The sequence below is a fragment of the Juglans regia genome, chromosome 4, assembly GCF_001411555.2.
Source record: "Juglans regia cultivar Chandler chromosome 4, Walnut 2.0, whole genome shotgun sequence".
Classification (NCBI taxonomy): domain Eukaryota; kingdom Viridiplantae; phylum Streptophyta; class Magnoliopsida; order Fagales; family Juglandaceae; genus Juglans; species Juglans regia.
Window position 1 is genome coordinate 7,252,865 of NC_049904.1, and position 21,007 is coordinate 7,273,871.

A 21,007-nucleotide genomic window follows, 5' to 3' on the forward strand; every position below is an offset into this window, starting at 1 on the left:
AATTAAGCAGCATTATCCATTGCCATTTACTGATAATTAATAAACATCGTACGTAAGTTCTGAATCGCAAGCAAATAATACATTCTAATTTCTAATTCACCTTCTCTAGCTAGCTACTAGCTACAATATCAGATTTTCCCTTGGAAAGGGTACTTCACCTGTAATTCACTTTGGTGCCTTTCAAAAAAATATAAATCACCTGTTGTCCAAAAGAGAAGTTGGATTGAAAAAAAAAAAATCTGTAAATTTGATAATTATTTACAGAGTATGTGGGAAGCATATTTTAAGAGAAATTGGACAAATTTTTTTTTAATAGATTGTTAAAATAATGGTGATTCTCACATGTTTAATGAATACTTGCCAAGAACTCTGAAGACTATTCAAAGAAATTGTCCATCAATCTAATTTGACATCTGTTTACACAGAAATGCCACAAAAATAATAAAACAAAATAATATAAAATAGCTAATAAATAACAGGACTTAACAAAAGCACTCAAAAACTATTGATCAGCATTGTCCCTCAGCACAAGAATTAATAGATTTCTTCTTCTTAATTTTTTTAACAAAAGAAAAAAAAATACATAATTTAATAGATATAGTTGATTGACAAAATAATACAAAGGACGATAAATGGTATTTTTTGGGGCTCACTTGGTGAACATCGATCTACCTCAAAATAGAGATATGAGAGGGAACATTCGATGGCCGAAAGGATGACTAATGGTATTTAACTCAAACCCAATCGCTAGAGTTTGGGGGCTCAAGCTCACACTACAACAATAGCAAGAAAATTAACCATCATCATTCTCCAATCGCAAAAATGGCTTTTAAAATGTTTATGCAACTTCTAGCATGAGATAAGTATAGTTTCATCTGGTAGGAACATCAAGGCACACCTATTTTGAACATCTGATTTTCTTTTTCTCTATACGCTTATTGAATTTTTCTATTCTTGCAGGAGATGATCTAACATACTTAACAGCATTGCACACCCTTGTGATTGAATCATCACAATCTTTTAGCCCATCATTCACAAGAAGGAACATTATATGGGCACAACACATTATGTGAATATACTTCCCCTCCAACAAATGACCTACCACAAACCTTTTCAAGTAATCGATGTCAACATCGTTTGAAGAAGCATTGTCAATTGTAACAATAAAAATCTTGTCGATACCTCAATCCAGTAAGCATGACTCTACATGCTTTCCAATAGTGTCCTCTTTGTAATTAGGAATCAAACAAAAATTAATAATTATTTTGTATAATTTCCTTTCACAATCAATAAAGTGTGCAATAAGACACATAATTTAAGTTCTGAATGGACGTCCAAGCGTCAATACTTAAACTAACCCGCCCAACTGCCTTAAATACTTTCCTCAACTTCTCCTATTTTAAATAATTTAATACAATCTCTCGTTGCAGTGGTTCGAGATGGCACTGGGAATCTTGGTTCTAGTGATTTACATACCTTCTTAAATCCTTGTGCTTCCACCACCCTAGACGGAACCTCATCACAATTTATCATCTCTGCAATTGCCATTCGTACATCTTCTAGATCAAACTATTTGTTGATCCATGGGTCTAATTCTATTAGGATTTTTCCTACAAACACCAATATGATGCAGCATACTTGATGTACCATGATTTATGGGGTGACAAGCGTAAGTCTTGTAGCAGTAATTACACCCCCCTTTTGGGTCACTTAATGAGCACCCATCTATTTTTGTGAAGTGTCCTCACACCGCTGAGGGGTCCTTACTTGCCTTCCTTTTAGGAGGGAGGTTGGTGTTACTACTACTAGACAAGTTAATGTTTCAAGCTAAAGGAGTAGTAATATCATTGTCTCTTAAATTTGTAGAAGTGTCACTTCTGAAACAATCCATAGTATGAACTGACATATAATAAAAGCATGAGAAAATAAGAATACCATACTGTTTTGAACAATGGAAATTCAATTTTTTCTAAATGCTAAAGAGAAACAGATGAAAAGACACAAAGCAAACAAGAATGCAAAGTGGGTTGTAAATAATTGATCTGCTGCTCTACTCACCACGCTTAAATATCAATCCAATCCTCATTATAGAGAGCAAGCTAAACATCAAAACCCCAAAAATTTGGAATAATAAAACTCGACAAGACCAAGAACTGAAGTATATTATATAAGAACTAGCTGGAACTGTGCCCCATCCATGTTGCTATAACAAGAAAGTTTATTTAAGCATGTGCAATGAGGCTAATCCCACCACCAACCTTGTCTGCAAGCCCGTGGTGCTGAAATCGAAATCGATGATCAGACTTAAAAATAGGCTCGACTGGATTTATTGAACAGAACAAACAAATATTCTCCAGATGATTAATCAAGTCAAGTTCAAGCAATTCAAGAATTATTGCAATCTTTTTGGAGCACAATCCTGTGCAATTAAAAGGTAAAAGCCATAATCAGTCATCACGAATTGAGTTTCCTATGACCCAACATGGTGAATCTATTTGGATAATCGAGACAACATCATTGTTAGTATCATAAAGATGATAAATGAACAAAGAGCAGAATTTAATGTTCAGACAAAGGAGATGCTCAATTCTTGTATAATTGTTACATGTATAACTCCTACCCAGAATCAAACTTCATATTCAACATATATACTATAGAGAAGAGAATCGACAACCTTTAAGGGCACTGAGAAAAGGAAGCAGTTTGATGAGTTCAAGTATATGATGCAATGACACCAAGTTGTGTTTCAATCAACTAAACTTTAAGGGCAGGCTTTTCACTTGAAATTCCCACTACCCTTTTTTATCATTTTGAAAGGCTTCGTGCAGAAATTACTATTTTTCTTTTTGCTGCATAAAGGAGTACACATCTAACATCAACCAAAAAAAGTGACAGACTCAGCCTCACAAAACTTCATAATTTAACACAAATGGGTCCCAAATGACTGAACAAAGGAAACCAAGTCTGAACATAGGAACATGAAAATGGTTAACTTACAAGTTATAACTCTTCTGCAACAATTTTCCAACTCTATATCAAGCAGAGGAAGTGTAATTTTCTTTTTAATAAAATAGTATAATTATGTCAATTGATTATAAAATAAATTATAAGAGAGTAGTAGGATTATAGATAAACCCTGTTAAATGTAGCACATGCCGGGATAAATTTAATTGGGTTGGTGAATTTATAAGGGGTTTGCAAACAGCAACTTCCAAAACTCTCAATGCGCGAACTAAATCAATCCATTCACTCTCAATACATACCCATTTCCGGTAAGGGCACTGTCGGCAAATACTCGAATCCATTGACAGGCGTACAGGAGGAATCTTATGACAAACTAAAGCCTTGCAGAGGAATTCCTTTGCCTTATATTAGTAAGCTCCTCTAAAAATTCCTTAAAATAGGGGAAGATTAGCAAATGCGATATCAAGCTCACTATATCGAGTTGGGTCACTGGCTGGCTAAGCTGGGAAGGCTGGAACGTAAGCTAGCTCGACCGGAGGTATAGGTCAGGTCAAGGACAAGGGCAAGGCAGCTAAGGCAAGCAATCAGTCAATCTGTTTATAGGCCACGTGGGGGCAAGGGGGAGGCAAGCAGATGGCCCTAGCAAGAGGCAGCGCTAACGGATGATGGGGCGAACTCATTCGAGCCGGGGTACGAGGGGTGAGCCTATTTGTGAGTGCAGTTGGGAGTTCAAGTTTAATAATGGTCTGTTGTGGCCCGTATCTCTTTGCTAGAAGAATGCTCTGTTTTGGGGGACGAAATGCATAATGCAATCCTCTTCTGGGTTGGTGGTCTGAAGGGACGAAATGGGTCAAATTACAAAGAAACAACAGCAACATCCTCAAGAACGATAACTCTCTCTCCAGAAATTACACCATCTCAAAGTTCTAAACCAAATCATCCGATTCCAAAAAATAAATAAAGAAAGAAAGATCAGAATCTCACCTCGGGGGTTTAACCGTATGGGTTGCTAAACTCCGTTGTCGACTCGACCACGAACGGCGACCACGCTATCGCTGCCTGTTATGTGCGGCTATCTAGGGGTGCTGTCTTGCTGTCTGAAGGAAGAATGAAATGGGTTTTATGTGTAGGGCAAGTGAGGGCTATGTCATTTTTTTAGTTTGCTAAGGGTAGAAGCGTCTTTATTGTTATTGCTAAGGGTAGAAGCGTCTTTATTGTCATTTTTTTTACAATTCTTTATTGTACAATTGTTACGGGTCAAAATATAAGCAAACCAAATCTCTTGGGTAGTGGGATAGTGGGGTAGTGGGTTCGTTACTGGTCTAGGAATAGGAGAAAGTCGTGGCCATTTGTACTCTAGGGTTAGGCAGTGGGCCCGCTACTTTGCCTCGTTCACCCGGCCTCCGCCCATTCAGGGTGGGGTATTTGCGTTGCAGATGTCGGGAGCAGGTGGCCCCGCTCGCATCTAGGGGGTTCAGCAGAGGCAGGAGATGAAAAGGGCTCAATCTAGCTATGTGTTTCCGCCGCCCCACTTCACATATATATTTATAATAGTAATAGAGCAACGTCATTTGTCTATTTTAGATCTTTTTATAAAATTATATGATTTTTTACAAAAGAAAAATTATTAATAAATTATTTAATAAATTTTAGCAGTAGTTTAATGTGCAAAGTGCGTTTGACACATTTGTCTAATTGAAAAAAAAACAAAATTCTTGAAAATAATATGTTTAAATAATAAATAAAGTGTGACTCTTACATGCATTACAAAATCTTAAATAATTGAATTGGACTATTTTTACTTGTCTTGTCTTGATCTTCTACCTAGCTAGCACTTGATAATTAAGAGACTGTCCTACCACTTTCAAATAAAATAATATTATTTTAAAGTATTTATTTTAATTTTGTTTTCTTTCCTTCTTTGATTATGAGGACCACTCTCAATTTACCCATGCTACTTTTACCAAAAGCGAATTGGGTGGGGGAAGCTGGTATTAAATTCCGAAGCACGTGCGTATGGCTGTGAGACATCTTTACGCAGTTAGAATGTAGGTAATGAGTAGTGATACTTTATAATACGAAATACTTTATACAATATTTTTTATAATAGATGTTATAAAATAAAAGTATTTTTATAAAATAATGTTAGTTTTATAAATATTTTATAAAAATATTTCTTATTTTAAAATATTATTGTATAAAATATTGTATAAATTATTATGTGTTTATCATTTTTCGTAGGTAATATATCTCGCCTATCGGGCCGGGGCCACAAGATTAATATATGTTATTTAATGTTGCGCAACACTAAATATATATATATATATATATATATATGCTACTGTTTTGCAGTTTGAGAGGCTAGGTTTAAATTAGTTATTTACATATACAGACAAACTTCTAATCATTCCTATCAATATCCATCTCGATCCTTCTGCAACGGTGTACACATTACTTCCAGATACTGAATTTGGCCGACTTTGAGGCTGAATGCGTGAGTTCTACTATTGATGTTACAAAATGCATGGGATTAATTTAATTCAATTTGTTAGTAAAAGAGAATTAATAAACTTTATAAGGGTATCTAATTTGATGGTCCATAATTGTGGCTGCAGGGAACATGTTTGGCGCTTATGTCAAAAGCAGCCTGCAGGATAATATATATTTTATTAAAAATTATTATATTAATCAGATGTAGTGACAATAACAGCTAATCAATTAATATGAAAGTCTACGCCAGGCTTTCCAACTACGCTAATATCATTAAATGAATGTTGATAGGTGAAACTCAGATGATTGATTATTAGGTTATTCCAATGAATATATAGTGGTGTATATATAAGAGTCTACAAACAAGTCTATCTAGCTAATATACCTGCCACCATATTGAGAATATGTCGATGAAGGCAATCACTTGTAATGTAAAAGTATTGAGAAATGCCCAAATAATAATCAGGCCTGTGTACATGCATAAGAATAACCACTTTGGAGCAAGATATCCTCCATTCTTATTTGTTCCAGTGCATAATAAAATGATACTCTACAGTGTTTGTGATCTTGCATAAGCCTTCCAACAAGTTAAAAAGAAAATTAAAATTAAAATCTTAATGCAATTTATCATAACAATTCAATGGTAATAATCATTCTTTTTCTTTTTGATTGAATCTCGATCGATCTAATTTAAATCAAAAGAAAAGATAAAAAAGCAGGACTTAAGAAGATCCAGTATGTTTCTCTTTTATATTTTTCTATAAAAGACAATTCAAATAGTCCATAAGTAAAAAAGGTATACATGATTAAGTTAATTAATTTATCAACCATGAAGCAAAAAAGTAAAGCATACCTGGATGAAGTAAAAACAAAATCACATCCAAGCGAAAGAGGAACAGATCTTAGCCATCGCAAATCCAACAAACCACGTGAAGAACGAGACTACCACCCAACCCCACACAAGACTTGCAGGACCTGCATATTGAAGGTTTGAATCATAAAGTGGAGTAATCCTTGTAAATAGGATCGTCGTGAAAACGATATTACAAGTGTTTTGAACAAAGTCCATCAAATAAAATGATAAAGGAAATTAAAAAAAAAAAATCGTCATCAACAAGAAAAAATAGAGGATTTCATATAATCAAACAACGAGGAAGAAGAAAATATATACAATGAAGCAAGAACATTGTGGAGGGAAACCAAAAATAGAGTAGCAGGAAATATAGAACAAAGAATAACCATTTATCTTTGGAGTTCGTGCTTGTAACCCAGCTCATTGAGCTGCTTCTCCTCGGAATCCATGGTTGGGATGAAGCAAAAAAGTAAAGCATACCTAGTCCCTGGGTGAAGCAAAAACAAAATCACATCCAAGCAGCTGCTCAAGCCAAAACAATTTGGTCCATAATGATGAATGGAAATCCAACAAGCGGATTTACACCCAACAAACAAAAAATGGAAAAGAAAAATCCAACAAGCAGAAAAATGAAAAAAAAAAACACAGGTTTTGAGTCGAAGAACAACAGGACTGGAAATAATTTTCAAATTGCTTTTCAGATTCACATCCCACAAAGAGAAGAGAGAGGATCCACACTAAAAACTAAAACATACCTAGAAGAATGAACAAGAAACTCATATCCAAGCAATTGACAAATCCCAAAAAAAATGGAGAACAAAAACCAAAAATGAAATAAAAAAATCCACACGAAATGGAAAAACAAAAAAATCAAAACATCCTTCAGATTCCAAAAAATGGTCCATGCCGATGAACAAAAATCCAACAAATAGATTCACATAAAAAAATGGAGAACAAAAACACAACAAGCAAAAAAATGAAATAAAAAAATCCACACGAAACGAAAAAAAAATTCAAACCATCCTTCAAATTCACATCTCACAGAGTGAAAAGAAATAGAATCAACAAAAACCATACCCACACAGCACCGACACAAAAACGAAGAATGTGCGATGGCTATGTGCGGTGGAGTCGTGTGTGACGCAAGGAAAAAACAAAATGTAAGATGAATCGTGGTGGTTTGAGAACCCCATGTGTTTCCTTTAAACCAAGCGTCAGCACAACGTGCTACTTCGATTAGCTCCCAATCCAGTCGACCGCAAGATCGACGAGTGAGGCTTCTCCTGGTGGTGTGCGTGTCGGATGATAGTCACTGAAGAATCTCAAAACAGCTACCCCCTTTATTCGGCTGAAAACCTGAAAAAAAAAAAAAATTAAAAAAAAAAAAAAACCCAAATGAAACCACCGGAGACGAAGGGTTGGCGAGGAGAGGGAGGAGAGGAAGAGGAAGAATGAGCCAAAGCTCCCCTTCCCCCAACTAGATTCGGACGAGCAAGTTTCTAGAGAGAGAGGGTATGGTTTCTAGAGAGAGGGTCTGTTTCTAGAGAGAGGGTCTGGTTTTGACTTTTAAAATCATGAGAGAGGCTATCAAATGAAAAGATAACATAAAACAATTAAAATTATTGCAGCTCCGTTAAGACAAGAATTTCATTTTGATAGCATCTTATATAACAGAGATATATATATTATATGTATATAAAAAAAAAACCCTCCCAGGCTTGAAACGTTGTCGTTTTGTCAACAAAACGATGCCGTTTCAAGCCTAGATTTTTTTTAAATAACCCCTCAATACGAAACAGCGCCGTTTTGTCATAAACAAAAAGACACCGTTTCGTATGGGGGTTAAGAAACCCCCCTCCCCCGCAACCCCCCCTTCTTCAGACTTGAGGCCTTCTCTCTCTCTCGCGCTCTCTCTCACAACTCGGACTCATTCTCTCAAACTCGGTCTCTCATCTTCGTAGACGTCGCGTCGCTGTCGGTCTGATTTGTTATGCCAAAGGTAAGAATCAAACCTTACCGATTTTTTTTTCTTCCATTTAATTTTTGTTGAGTTTTGTAATAGAGATTGGAGGAAGGATGGATTGAATCGGAAATGGAGGATGAGATTGTGAATTGTGTGTTGTGGACAATTGATTGTGCATGTGTTTGAATCTTGATTGTGTATCACTATGTTTCCACCGATTTAATTTTTGACTATTGATTTTGTAGGGTTTCGGATTGGGAACCCTAAATTAGTTTAGGGTCCCAATCCGAAACCCTAAATCAATTTTTAGGGGTTTCAATGATTGAAACCCTAAATCAATTTAGGATTTCGGATTGAGATCCTAAATTAATTTAGGGATTTCAATTATTGATGATTTATACACAAGAAACAAAAGTTCTTGATATTATTTTATTATTGCTGTGCTTAATGCTTATTTATTTATCCGTGAATTTCTGATTGTGTGCACTGTGTGGCTATGCTTAATGCTTATTTATTTATGTTCTTGGTCTTACAAATTATTGGGTCAATCAGTTAACTGGGCTTCTGATTATTGTTTACCTCATTAGCCATTTCTTACGTCCCAAGTTCAGTAGTTAGTTTCCTATCCAATTACCTAAACTAAATGGTTTTTTTAAGGGTGGTGGAGGTTCTAATCCGGATTTTTTTTTTTCCGAAGAACAAGGTTACAATTTATATGTCATTAGGCCTGAGAGGCTTAGGCTTGAGTTAATAAATTATATCCCTCCATGTGCTACTGCTACATGTTATTTGTCAAAAATTAAGATGTCATTAGCCTTTCATTGAAAAGAGAGAGAGAGAGAGAGAGAAAGAAATGCACAATGCTATGTACATGTCTTCCATAAAAAGTCACCCTTGTCTATATTGTTCAGTTTGTTGACTTTATTAAATTTCAATTTCTGTTTCTCAAGTACAAATTACAATATTAAAAACTGAAAAAATTTTGTGTTGTCTATATTACAATATTGTTCAATTTAACATGAAAATTTGAAAATGGCCCATGATTTTTTTTGGCTTGTCTATATTGTTGCTATGTATCATGTGGGTTTCAACTTTCATGTTAGATGTCTGGTTTTGCTTTCATGTTAGATGTCCTTTGTTGCTTTGATGTTGGATATCTTGTTTTTCTTTGATGTTAGATGTCTTGTGTTGCTTTGATGTTAGATGTCTTGTGTCTTGTATTGTTTGATTTTCTGATTTTTGATTGTGTTGGGAAATCAATAATGTCTAGTCCGGCCGATTTCAGTATAGCCCTCCTACCCCTACTAGTACCCCAACACCTAACCCCATGCCTATGAACCCTACTCCTAACCCTACAGAGAGTACACCTTGCCCTACTCCCAAGCCTACACAAAGCAAGAAACTTGTTTCCATAGTTTGGTCTCACTTTATCAAACTAAAGGGTGGTGACCCCGATAACCCCCAAGCAAAGTACAACTATTGTGGGAAATTATATGGATGTCACTATAGGAAACACGGTACATCCCAGTTAAAGGTCCATTTAGAGAAACAATGCAAGAAGAGTCAAATATTAAGATCCTTATAGGAGAAGAGTCAATCTAGACTAAAGATTGGATTAAAAAAAATGGCAGATGAGAGTAGTGGGGTTCTATGTTGAAGGGGTTTACGAAGTATGATTCCAATGAGTGTATAATAAAGTTAACTCTTATGGTTATTATAGATGGGTACCTTTTCAGTTTGTGGAGGAGAGAGGGTTCCAAGAATATTCCCATGAATTAGAACTTAGATTTAATATTCCTTCTCGCCACACTGTGACAAAGGATATTAAAAAGATGTACATAAAAGAGAGACTTGTTGAGGGGCCAATTGACGAGTTTGGTAGTTTGCCTCACTACCGATACTTGGACATCTGTCCAAAATAATAATTACATGTCTTTGACTGTGCATTTCATTGATTCTAATTGGATACTTCACAAAAAGATTATTAAGTTTTGTTAAATAACCAATCACAAGAGTGAGACGATTGAGAAGACCTTGGAGGCAGTAATAAATGAGTGGGGGTTGGCACGGGTTTTGACAGTGACGGTTTGTAACACCCCGTTTAAATTAATGGGATTATCTAAATGGAGGTGATATGTGGCTTGACTTGAGAAGCTTGGGAGGTTTTGGTCGCCAGCAAATTAATCCTGGTAGGGATGATTTATCCCACCAAATAGATGTTGTGTACACTAAAAATGAACTGGCGGAGAGGTCACGAAGACTACACGGCCCTCTTCTCACCTACCGAGTAGAAAGGCTCCCGATCGGGATGAAAGACTCATCTCGCTTATCGAGTGAAAAGACTCCCGATCAGGATGAAAGATTTTTCTCAGTTACCAAGTGGAAAGACTCCCGACCAGGATAAAAGACTCCTCATGGCTACCGAGTGGAAAGACTCCAGACTAGGATGAAAGACTCCTTTCGCATTTTCTAGTTGTTGCCACGATATCGTTTAGGTTGGACTTTTAAGTTTGTCGATTAGACTAGTCATCCAAAACCTTGTCCCCAAGTCTTCTTGCCCAGAAGGTAAAATATATTGGCGCCAAGTCGTCTTCATGCCTAGGTCTTCGCCCTCTAGTCACAAATCTCCTCGCCTATCAAGAGGTAAGCCTTCTCGCCTTTGGGCGAGAAAAATCTCTTTGTTGCCCATGGGACAAGCCTTCTTGCCCAAATCTCGTCGAATCTCTTCAGTTCTCGTTGCCTCTCATCGATCAGGACGAAAACTGCATAAAATCACATTATCACCCCCACGACCTGGCCGCCACTGTAAGACCATTGTAGCCATAGTAGGGAAGAAATTATAGTGGTTTCAGGCCACTATTCCCCTGCTCAAAAGGATGCAAACTGTAGAAGGCAGTCTAGGATTTTAGCAGGACACCTCCATTCCATTTCGGGCTGCACCTTCATGATGGTTCAAAGGGATTAGTCAAAACAATAATCAAAATCTGCTAGGAGAAAAACTAGCTGAACCCGTCAGCCCCGTAAGTGGTTTTAATGATTTTTTCTCCCATTGCCTCTGCCCCACGACTTGGCTAGCCCCCATAGAAGTAATGTAGCAGCATAGGAGTGAAATCATGGTGGTATAGGCCACTTTTTTGACCTGCACAAGATGACACATGCGATGGAGTGCAAATTTGGAAATTTCAAATTTATACACCATCTTCCATCATTTCCCTCGACCAAAGCCAACGTCCCCTTCCCCTTGGCCGCCTATAAAGGCCCCCTCACCCTCTCATTTCCTCCACACCTCATTTCTAAGTTTCCTCTTGAGTTTTGGAGAGCACTTCCCCTCTTAAAGATCAAAAGAGTGAAACCGAGTGAGTTCTTGGTGAGTTCTTGAGTGTTCTTGTGTAAAATTGTCTTAAGTGCCTAGAAGGCCACGAAATTTTGAAGTTTTCTTACTTTTGATATTAGTTAGCATGTCAAGTTTTGTTTCCATGAGTTGGTACGAAATTTGGCTGAGTTTTGGAAAGGTTATCGTGCTTAAATAAAAACCGGGTTAATTAAGGAATGATTTGAATAATCAAATGTTTTTAAGTGAGAATTTAGCTATGACATATTTTAAGCATGATTTGATATGATTTATTATTGTCTTGGCATAATTATGGAAGATTTAAATTGTGGTTAGAAGCATGTCATGGTAGGTTTTGAATCTATCTTGTTTTGATCATCTAGTATGAATCGGTTTTGAGTAAGGATATCTTAGTCATAATTAACTGTTGGGATAAACTCTATTATCCAAGAATTAGTCTTCATTATGTCATCAAAGGTGTTAGTGATCATTTGTGATTAAATCAAATCTCATATGCATGCATTCATGGGGACCTATAGTTGAAAATACACTTAGGCCTCAACTAAAGTACATGTCACGGGTTGGGACCATTTGGGTAAGTTCCACTTTGAGTTTTGAGAATCCAAGGGCATAGATGGTTTTAGAATGCCAAGAATATAAAGTCCATGAATTTTTATTAAATCTGGAGTTCATTTGTAATTAGTAAAAATTTAGGATGTTTGAGGGTCTAGGGGTACTTTTATAAATACCCATTTTTAATACCTTTGATTTTTGGACCTCACCCATAGAAGTATTAATCCTAACTTATTACGCACTTGATTTACACAATTACGACATTATTTTCAATTACTCCGGAAGTTTGTAAGTTGGCCTCTAACTTACACATTGGTAGATTATTTATGATTTATTGATAAATGCCTCATTCATGTTTCAGTTATCACTTTGACCATAAAAATATCATGTTATATGATACATTGAGTGCATATTTACATGCCATATGATATTTCTACCATTTTTAGCATATTACATTTAAATGTCATTTTCACATGAAAACTTGTTACATATGCACATGTTATAAAATATATTTTTTAAACATAGCATGAAAATAATTTTTGTCATGACCCCAAAGGCTATGATGGGGAATTATCCTAATGGAACTCCTTTGTCCACTCTGGAGTGAGTAAGAATGGAGTGGTAACCCCTAGGTTGACGAAGAACAGTCAATGAGCTTCGAATGAATTCTTTTTAAAGAACGCCAGAGCGAAGTCATATGTGTTGACACCTAATACTGGTGGGTGTATATGTTATGATGTTATGATGATATTATATTATATTACCAATGCATTGAGAACAATGTCTGCAGACAAAAATGTAGTGTCAACACGAGTTATGCTACGGTCATCAGCAGGTGCTCGCGGTGCATGTTGGGAACTATGTTGCTACCATACGTATGTTAATGATGGCTTCAATAAACATTGAAATGTTATGATTTTTGAAAGCAATGAAGTATGAAATTTTCTCTTTCGAAATGTCATGCTTTGGAATGAGAAAGTGAAAATGTTCTCTGAAAGCGAAAGTGAATCAAGGTTTTTCTAAAAATGTTGAGGAATCTGGATGGGAGACACATGCACATTTTCTGCATTTCATACAAATTCATATTTATCATTCTTCATGCATAATTTATCTCTATGCAAGTTGGTTGTTTAACTTATTGATATTTCAAGTAAATCTCGCCCTTTGTGGACCCACTATCATTCTACTTAGGATGATAGAAGTTGTCTCAGGTTAAGAAGTGAACGGACTAGATGGAGCACTTGGTCCGTCTGATTGTGGAGGAGCCTGACCTCGAGAAGAGCCTGACCTCGAGAAGAGACTAGATTTGATTATCATGTTTATAACCTTAGTCCTCCTTGCCTTAGATCGCATGAAGAGAACGATTCAACTTTTTACCTAAGTCTATGCTATGTTGGTATCTTGAACTTGATGTTTTCTAATGAAATTGGGATGTTTTATTTATTCTGGCATAAGTTCTGTCTTCACCCTTCTATCCGCTATGATTATTGCATAATGTTAGTTGCATACTAGGATACATTGCATATTAACTGTCATGTACGGGGGTATGTAACCTTGTGTTGCATATCCCGACACTCTAAGTCTCTGTTCCATCCCAAGTGGAAGTTGGGGGCATCACACGGTTGATAATGCCTTGTCTAATGATGTCGCCTTGGGATATCTGAAGACTTATCTTAGAGAGGCAAATAAGACGGTCTTGGGTGGTGACTATTTGCATGTTAGATGTGCTGCAAATATCTTGACTATTTAATATGTCAAATACTTTGATGAGAATGGGGGATTAGGAAAGTCTAATGATGATGATTGTGAGGTAGTTTTTACTTTTATTGATTTTTTTAGGCTTTTCTACGAGGTCACATTGAAATTATATGGTTCTTTGTACCCTACATCTCATGAGTTTTGTAGATAAATATGTAGAGTGAAAGAAGAATTTGATGAAATGTGTAGAGATGATCATTTTAGGATGACGGAGATGGCATTGACCATGAGGGTCAAATATGACAAGTATTGGGGAGATTTGAGTAGGCTAAATATTTTTTTACATGTGGCTCTTGCTCTTGATCCTCATCTCAAGATTGATGGCATGGTATATAGTTTGGAACTCACACACGGGAAGGCATGGGCTGAGCTTATTGGTGAAATGGCCCGAGAAACCCCAGGTAAATTGTTTGACGAGTTTACAGCGATCAAGGGTGGTATTGCATCTACACCTACACCTACACCTACACCTATCCCAGCGCCTCCTCCAGATACTAGGACAACGAAAAAGCGTAGGATGGCGTGGAGTCAGAATCTCTCACAGAATCCTGTACTAGTCCGTCCATCTATAGAGGCGAAGTCGGAGGTAGACAAATATTTGATAGGGGATCTTCTTCCACATTCAGATGACTTCGATATATTAGCATGGCAGAAGATGAATGTCGTGAAATATCTCATCCTTGCAAAGATAGCCCGCTGTATTTTGGTCATCTCTATTAGCACCGTTGCCTTAAAGTCGGCCTTTAGTATTAGAGGGCGCATATTGGATCCTTTTCGGAGTTCATTGTCTCCTACCACTATGGAGGCATTGATATACACACAGAGTATGATGATGGGAAATGAAATTCATGTTTGGGATATTCTTGAGTTTAAGGAGACCGACGAGGAGGAGGGTGGTGATCAGCCTCGATCTGATAATTGATGTTTTCATTTTATTATTTTGATTTATTTACATTGATTTTGATTTCATCGGTATTAATTTCTAAATTAATTGTTGTAGCAATACACGAGATGAGTTAGACGACATCTACCTCCGCTGCAATATGACTTCATGTTAAAGGACCCACCATTGCCAATTTGCCATTTGCCATAGCCCATAGGTTTGTACAATTTGACAATTTGTAATTTGTATTGTCCCTTTATTGATTTTTTGTATTTATCTAAATTTTTGTATTGTACAATATGAATATGTGTAGCGCAAGCCTTAAATCTCAATGAGTTAATCCTAATCCCAATGTCTCATCTTGATCTCCATCTCATCATGGTTAGTTAGATTTTAGTTTTTAATTTTTTCATTTCTAATATATGTTTGTAATCTTAATTCTTGTTTATTGTTTATAATTCTAATTTATTTTTCTATTAAATTATTAATGTTGTTTCAGATTTTATGATCTCACATAGTCACACTCACAGTCACAGTATCCAGCACTATACATGTCTTCCACCCTTGACCACCCAATCTGGCCGCCCAAAATGTCATAGTCAAACAACACTTTTAGGATATTGAAATTCAAATCAGTTGTATAATGTATTCAGTGATTTGTAATATTGATGCAATGTCCCTTCAAAACAGTTACTTGTAATGTTAGGGCCCATGCGGGGGCGGGTAGGATGCTGGTAGTTGTCTATTAGTTTCTATTCATCTATTTATTTGCACAGTTTAGTAATGAGAAATCATAAGAAGTTATCCAGAATTATAGTGTGGAGGTTGTGGCTCCTCGAATTGCCATTATCTTTACTTTTACATATTTTACATATTATTATGTCCCTAACAGTGGTCTTAGAGTCGCGTTCATGCGACATGGCTGAGGGGACTTGTCATGCGCAATTGGCTGAGGCAGTGTCAGCATTAAAAGGAGAGTCGGTGCACTTGAAGGAAGAGCAGAAGAGGTAGAAGCAGATGCTGGAACCGTATTACAGCAGCTCAATAACTTGGTAGCAAGCTATGATCAACTGGCAGTGATAGTTGGCAATCAAAACATGGGAGTCATAAATAAGCAAAAGGTGGTGGTGCTCATTGACAGTGGGAGTACTCATAGTTTCATTGATCCATATGTAGCAAAGAAAGCAAAACTGGCAGTGGAGGAAAGCCAATTGTCAGTTAAATTGGCTAATGGAGCTAGTCTACCTTGCTTGGGTTTATGTAGGGGTGTTACACTACAATTACAAGACTTGCACATTATACTTAACCTTTATTCAGTCACTTTAGGGGGCTGTGAAGTTGTCTTGGGAGTTGATTGGTTAGGAAGTTTAGGGTCTATTGTATGGGTTTTTACTGATTTAACCATGAAATTTAGTGTTGGAGATGCTGAGGTAATTCTTTAGGGAATACAATTGCCAGTTAACCTATTAGAAGAGGAAGAGGACATTCGACCATTAAAAAAGGGTGATGTAAAAGGGATCTGGTTGCAGTTAATCAAGGAAGTCAGAACAGATTCAGAGACAGTTATTCCTTATGAAGTGCAGCAGCTTATTGAGGATTTTGTGAAGGCTTTTAGGGAACCAAAGGGACTACCTCCTCCCTGCAAATCTGACCATAAAATATAGCTACAAGAGAGTTCTAAATCCCCTTGTATCAGGCCATACATGTATCTGTATTACCAGAGGAAGAGATTGAGCGATTGGTGGTAAAAATGTTGAGAAGTGAAATTATTAGAAGTAGCCAAAGCCCATACTCATCACCGGTAACATTAGTGAGGATGGTGGACGGGAGTTGGTGTATGTGTGTGGATTATCGAGCCTTTAACAATGACACAGTAAAAGATAAGTACCTTATTCTCAACTTTGATGAATTATTAGATGAGCTTTATGGTGTAGTTATTTTTTCTAAATTGGATCTGAGTTCGGGGTATCATAAATCATGATGAATCCTAAAGACATCCCCAAGACGGCTTTCAGGACCCATGAAGGTCATTACGAGTTCTTGGTGATGGCATTCGACCTCACCAATGCTCCATCAGCTTTTCAAGGGTTGATGAACGAGGTTTTTAGGCCTTATTTACGGAAGTTTGTGTTGATCTTTTTTTACGATATTCTGATTTACAGTAAGACACAACAGGAGCATATTCAGCACTTATGTATTGTTTTGGGAATTTTACAAGCTCATCAATTTTATGCAAAGGCCTCTAAGTATGTTTTTGGTAGCAGGGAAGTGGAATACTTGTGGCATTTAATTTCTAAAGAATGAGTAAGGGCAAACTCACGAAAGTTAGCAGATATGCAACAATGGCTAGTCACCAAGAGTCTTAAGGCATTGTATGGATTTTTGGGACTAACAAGTTAATACAGGAAATTTATACATAGGTATGGAAAGATAGCAGCACCTCTTACATCTCTACTCAAAAAAATGCTTTTTTGGGCTGTGAAAGTGAGAACAAAATGTGCATAACCAAGATCTTGATATGTAGATATAGGGCTGCACTTTTAGTGTCATGGATTTTTTTTTTTTTTTCTAATTTGTACTCACATGGCTGTTCCTTTTATTTAGCCTGGGATGAAAAAAGATTGATGCAATTAAGAATTGCAAGAGCATTTTGTAATGAACTAATGTATTGTATTTTGTAAGAGCAATTCCTAATGAATATTGTAATAAACTATTATAATGTATTTGGTAAATATATATTTCTGTTTTCCCTTAATCACGTGTCTTTGTAGGAACTTCAATTAAAATCTTCAGAATGATTTCCATGGCCATGGCTATGGGCAACAGATTGTCTCGTTTTGTTCAATTAATGGCTTTGTAAATACCATGTATGATCATATGAGAGTGACTGTAATACCCAAGTCCTACTACGTAGGTCCTTACGTCATTTTATTAATTCATTAAGTTAAATATTTTGAGATAAAAATTTTTATTATTTTATTTTAAGATGGGTGTGATTTTATTTTTATGCGGGTTATTAAAAAAATTTAAGGGCATGATTTTAAGACCTTACAATATTTTTCTCTTAAGCTCTCTAATTTGCATTTATTCAAGAAATGACTCAAGCTCCCTCCACCATTGGATGGGTAGATAAGGGAAATATCTTTCCACACTTAATCCCCACCGTCCATTCTCCCTAACTTATGAAACAAGTTTGACTAAAAGCAATTTAAGTCCCTACCCCCTTGAACATGTCGGCTTCTAAGGCAAGAAAAGAAGAAAAACCTCTCAAGCCCTCAACCGTGAGACACTACCACCTGATTCTCTCCCATTTCCATTCTTCTTCCAATATTAAGCTAAACACCCATTATTTCTTCTTCTCAAGAAGAAAATAGCAAGGTAAAAGTACCATTAACCTTTCTCCTTTGTGTATTTCGAGCCTGGCCATGGTTTAATCAAGTGGGTTTTCTCTTTGTTGTTGTTGATGTTTCGGTTTTGGATTCCCAGCCAAGGGTTTGTGTGCTCTCTAGTTCCCTAAGCCGAACCCACCTCTCCTCTTCTCCATTTTCATGTTTTGGGAAGGATTCACCAAAGGTAAAAACCCTAGCTTGACCCATTCGGTTTTATTTTTATTTTGGAGGCCAACTAAGTTGTTTTAGCTAGTATCTTAATTATAGTTATTATCTATGTTGTCAATAAAAATGCATGCTCTATTTTTGGCCCAAACCTAGTGTGTTGAAGCTATTATGCTATGTATTTTCCTATCATTCCAAAATGGTATTTTTGCTACTTAACTTGGTTATTCATAAGTGATGTTAGTTGATCTTTTGATAATGTGTGTGTGTGTGTATATATATATATGTTGATGCCATGTGTTTGTGACTTGTTATTAGGATGCTAGAGGATCGGTTTAAAGGTTTGGCTTGGTCCCTTGTAATTTTACAGTTGCTTCTAAAATGTATTAAATGAGTAAATTATAACCTTGAGTGTTTAAAGTTTTCAAGTTCACTTAATGGCTTTAACCTAGCTATTTTATGCTATGTTTAACCAAATAATTATGTTTTAACAAACTTTTCTTTGATTCTAATATCGCTATATTTATAGTATCAATTGGCATTAGAGGTAGATGATTATTTGTGCATATTATACTATTGTGTATGAGCTGTCCAGCAAGCCTAATCCCATGTGTATACTTTGTTTTGATGACAAGTAAACCTTTTCAAATAAGGGACAACTAGCTATTCTAAAGGGCATGCCTTTCTAAATTGATTAGTTTGTCTGAGATGCCAAATTTGTCCTAAGCCCCTTTATTAAGCAAATTTCCAGATTTTAGCATTTATCTCCATTAATTTCAGAGTAAGCTTAAATCCAATAAACTTTGTTAAGTCCATGAGTCCTCAACTTCCTTTCCATATAAAATACCCAAGTGGCCCTTTCATCTATAGCTAATATGCCTTCGTATTAATTACGTGATTCTTGTAAAGGTTAGATGAGAGGTTAGTTAAGTGGGATAACGCTAAGTGTAGAAAGGGCGTTAGGTTAATGTCAGCTTCCTCGTTTAAAGGGAGGCCTAAAGGATATTGAATAAGTATTAACACGCTTATTATCTATTGGAATAGGACCTACTGTGCAGTTGGAAGTGTCGAGGTACATTGAGGTAAGTAGCTATGACCATACTCCTTACACAAAGTTTTCTTATTAAAGAATGTCTCTCTCTCTCTCTTTTGAAATGTTTTCTAAAGAAAGAGTAAATATATATATTATGTACAAGCCTTTCTTGGTAGCCCCAGTTAAGCACCCTATCAATTATAATTGTGTGTATCTGTATAAGGTAATGAATGCATGTAGGTTCTAAATCATGAGATTTTTCATATATGCTCTCTCAGATAACCAACGCCTTACTTATACATAGTATGACATGAAATGCTCTTTTTCAAAGAGATGCATATGCATGGGACTAACCCCAACACACAGGGATTAATAGTGTGTATCGGCCAAAGGAAAGTGAAACATGAAAGTATAGTTATTTCTTAAAGTGTTTATGCATGGAAGTATTGCTTATTTCTTAAATATTTATGCATGAAAGTATGACTTATTCCTTAAGCTATTTATGCATGAAAGCATTGTCAAGATTAGCAAATGTTTATGTATGCATGTTTTTAAAAGAAAAGATTATGTGATTAATAAGTTAACTGCATGGTGTACTACTTATTGAGTATTAGACTCACTTTGTATTTATGTTTTGTCTAGGTATTGATGGTGAGGCTGGGGAGTCGGGCACTACCGAGGATGGAGGGGTCGATGCTTAGTGTTCCCCTATTGGTTCGACCCCTTTTGATGATGATGATTTATGTTTTAGGATGGGTCTTGTGTTGGGCCGTTTTGTTGAATTAACTTTTAGACAATGTAGCTTTTGGGTATGATGTAATTTCTATGGTGGGGAGAGGGTAACGGTGTAACTTCTATGGTGGGGTTATGGTAACTCCCCCATACGCTGACTTAACACCTTTTTGCATGTATTGTAGGGACTGAGTCCCTTTTTATTTAGAACTAGTTATGTTTTGATGAATGATTGATGGACTCTGAGATTACTTTATGGAAAATGTTGAATAGAATGTTTATCAGGGTTTCCCCTTTTAGTAAACTAGAAATTTAGAGTAAATGCGTGATATGTTCATGCTTATCCCATATTACTTTAGTAAAAAAAAAAATGAGAGAGAAAAAGAAAGAAGAAGAAGAAGAAAAATATATATTTATACAAATATAATAAGCAAAGAATAGGTCAAGGCTAACGACCTTGCCCTTGGTAGGGTGGGGTTGTTACAAAGTTTGGTATCAGAGCAAAGGTTAAGGAGTCTTGTAGACTTTAGGGGTAAACTAGGCTGAAGCCCTCTCTCTAAAGTATGCCAAACTCCGCAGCAGGTTCAAATGGTATTTCTTACTACATGCTATGAATTTTGTAAAAAGATTGCAAGTCATGTATGTTTATTTCGTACGAGTTATTGCTAATGCTATTGTCATACATGTTCCAATATGGCATCGTAGAACAATAATCATAAGCATCAAGGGCAGCACGACATGTGTAATCCTGAGGACCAGCAGGAGGCTCCCAGCGATTCGAGAGACCTCATTGATGCGGCGGCATGCCTTATTGAGGCTTTTACTAGCAGGTAGACTGCGACACAAGTACAGGTCCCACACCTGACTACCTTC

At 36.4% G+C, this 21,007-nt stretch overlaps 1 long non-coding RNA gene across 1 annotated transcript; it reads left to right on the forward strand.

The window, feature by feature from the left end:
• The first annotated feature begins 18,307 nt into the window (after positions 1 to 18,307).
• LOC108997928 lies at positions 18,308 to 20,272 on the forward strand. Its single transcript, XR_001997241.2, has 3 exons — positions 18,308 to 18,388; positions 19,414 to 19,451; positions 20,045 to 20,272. It is a non-coding gene; the product is annotated as an uncharacterized LOC108997928 (long non-coding RNA).
• The last annotated feature ends 735 nt before the right edge of the window (positions 20,273 to 21,007 follow it).